The sequence below is a fragment of the Candoia aspera genome, chromosome 16 (genome assembly GCF_035149785.1).
Source record: "Candoia aspera isolate rCanAsp1 chromosome 16, rCanAsp1.hap2, whole genome shotgun sequence".
NCBI lineage: Eukaryota > Metazoa > Chordata > Lepidosauria > Squamata > Boidae > Candoia > Candoia aspera.
Genome location: NC_086168.1, coordinates 591,050 through 594,159, shown reverse-complemented (window position 1 = coordinate 594,159; position 3,110 = coordinate 591,050).

Here is a 3,110-nt window from a genome sequence, read left to right as displayed (position 1 = left end):
ATGATAGGGTGCTGCAGGAGGATGCTGCCCCCAGCTTTGATTGAGAACCCCCCTTGCAGCAACGGGCACGTTAATGGCATCTCATTAGAGGGAGACGGTGGTGCGGCCAGTGGCCAGGGGTGGGGGGATGAGAAATGAGAGCTGTGAGCAAATGGCTACATTTTGAGCAAAGGAGGAAGAGAACTTAGTCTCTTGCAGGGGTCAAATCTGCAGCGTAAGAGAGGAAGGCGGGAGAAGGAAGTGTGGATGGCATTCCTCGGTCACTCTATGCTGCATCGACCAGATCTGTGGGAGCAGCTGGCCGTCCAGCCCCCATCCTGCCCCATGTGTGCTGTGCAAAGAGGCCAGATGCCTCTGCAGGGGAGACCCCCAAGTGCATGATAAGCCCACTCCTCTCCCCAAATTTGCTCTTTGGCCTGGTAGTGACACATCGCAGCGAGGGCCAGCCGATTAGGATAAACCCTGAGCAAGTACCACTTTTTGAACTGATCAATGATATACAGCAAAACATTTTTGGGAAAGAGAAAACGTGTGAACTTGTCATTTTAAAAAATACAGTGAATCTAGAAAACACAGAGCAAGCCATCAGCTGCTCCAAAATCCCTCCTTTCAAATTTCAAATGGGCATCAGGAGATCCTGCCGCTTCCACGCTGGCTCTTCTGCTCCCCTGGAGCTCTGCTTCAGAGGAAGAAGGTGACCAGGACCACCACCAGTATCAGGAAGCAGCAGACAGGGCAGGAAGGGTGAGGAGGGGACCCGTTGCAAAGGTCTCTGCTGCTGCAGCAGTGGATCCGGACCACCGGGAGCTCCTGCTGCTGGCAATGGAGGGGGGTGGCACATCCGCTGGTCAAAGGGACTCACAGCCCCACTGCCAAGGACAGAGAATGGAAAGAAGCAAGCTCAGGGATGGCGGCAAGTCAGACTGAATGCCGGCAACGCATTTGGTTTCTTGGGAAAAACTGTCTTGATCGCTTTTCTTAAGGAGGTGTGACTTTTTATGTGTGTCTTTTATTTAATTACCAACCACTGCTGTGCCGCTCTCTGGCTTGAAAGCATCCAGCCTTGAGTAAGATTTAAAGTTATTCCTGAACAGGAGAAAGAAGTGCGCTTCCCCGGGACTGTGAACTTGAGTCTGACATCTACAACGCAGAGGACTAACTGCTGCTGACAGCAGGTGCAACATTCTGCTTCGCTGTGGTGCATCCCTCACCACAAAACAGGCAACGGATTGGGGCCCCCGAGCAGCTGCACCCTTGCGGCAGCGGCAGCGGCAGAGGTGGCACCACCGCCCCACTTCCCAACCAGCCACTGGCTCGGGATTGCGAGGAAACCCTTTGGGCTGGACCACCACAGAGTCCGCTGAATGTGGAGGGGGCAGGATCTGACTTGAGCAGACGGCTCGTCTGCATCAGAGGAAGCAGAGCCCATCCTCCAGCCTGCTGGCACAGCAGAGGCATGCAGGGGTTGACTGTGGGCATTCAGCATTTCCCAGGATGACGTGACCTTTCCCTGTCTTGAGAGGTTGGCAGGGAATGCTCTCCATCTTGAGTGACTTTGAACTGCAGATCTCATCACGGCAAGGCCTGGCCTACATTCCCAGACTCTGCTTCTGCTGACCTAGCCTTGCAGGTTGCACCGATCAGGGCTTGGATCGGGGCCACCAGGGCTAGAGTGGAGAGAATGTGAAACATCAGAGAAGGCGGCAGTGGCAAACCACTTTTGTATTGCTGCAAAGAAAGCCATGTGGATGTGTCTGCAAAATCACTGGGAGCTGAGCTCGACTTGAAAGGACCTTTACTCCTACCTGACCAAGAGTCAGGGAGGACATGAGACTCTGGTCACTTTTTTGTGTCATTTTGGTTTGTGCCCATAAAGAGACCCCACAGCTAACTCTTCATGGATCAACCCTCCCTCAGAGCCCTGGAATAGGCGAAGAAGCCTCCCATTCACCACTCTCCATCTTGATGCAAAACCGGTGCTTGAACCCTTGGTGTGAACGGGGGCAGGCGATCACTTCTGGACCGGAGCAGCCCGAGTTGACTGACCTGCTGCCCAACATCACGTTGCAGACATAACACTGGAGGCCAGAGGCTGAAGCAGGGGCAAAGTGGGGTGTGAGGGGCAGGAACCCCTCTGGAGCAAAGCCAGGGGGCTTCCGCTCCAGCAAGGAGTGTCCTTCCATCCAGGCTGGCTCAGTTGCTCTGGGATGGTGGCTTTTAAGTGTGAGACACACGAAACTGGAAGAGCTTCTCTGAATTCCTTGTTCTGCAAGTGGCCTTTTCATTGTCCACCACCACCACCCCCATTTTCCCTGGCCTGTGCAAACCCAGAACTTATCCCAGAAACATGGGAAATAGGGCTTTTAGTAGAACTATTCTTTTTAAAAAAAAAAATACAATTTCATTACTCTTTAAAAACATCACAATCAATCTTCCTTTTAAAAAACAAAACAGCAGTATAACAATATAATATTGTATACAGAAGAAAGTTAACTACTATATAAACTATTATGTAATTACCTAAATTATAAACAATATTAAATTATTCATATAAACTATTATATGAAAAGAGTTATGGGGGGATAAAAGTTATAGTAGCATTGAGGGCAACCCCACCTGCTCAAGCAGCCCAGTTGGAGGCCAGTTTGAAGATCAGAAAGGGTCCCAGGATGGGCTGCTCAGGGTGGGGTGGGGGGCAAAGGAGTCGCAAGGGTCCTGCAAGGGCCATTCATCAGGGAGGCCGCCCAGACAGCTCAACCGCAACCAAGTTCCTTTAACTGTTCTTCAGATGCCGCTCATACAAAACACATAATACTAAAAACTATAATGCAAATATACCCATTTCTTTTGCTCTAGCAGTTAAGGCTCCAGGCTAGAAAGCAGCAGACAGTGAGTTCCAGTCCCCCAACTTAGGCATGAAAGCTGGCTGGGTGGCCTTGGGCCAGTCCCTTCCTCTCAGCCCAACTCACCTCACAGGGTTGTTGTTGTGGGAGGAGGAAGGAGTATTAGGTATGTTCTCCACCTTGAGTTATTTATAAAAATAATAAAGATGGGATAAAAAAAAAACTAATTTTTTTTTAAATTAAAAATTATAGAAAGACTTCTGATTT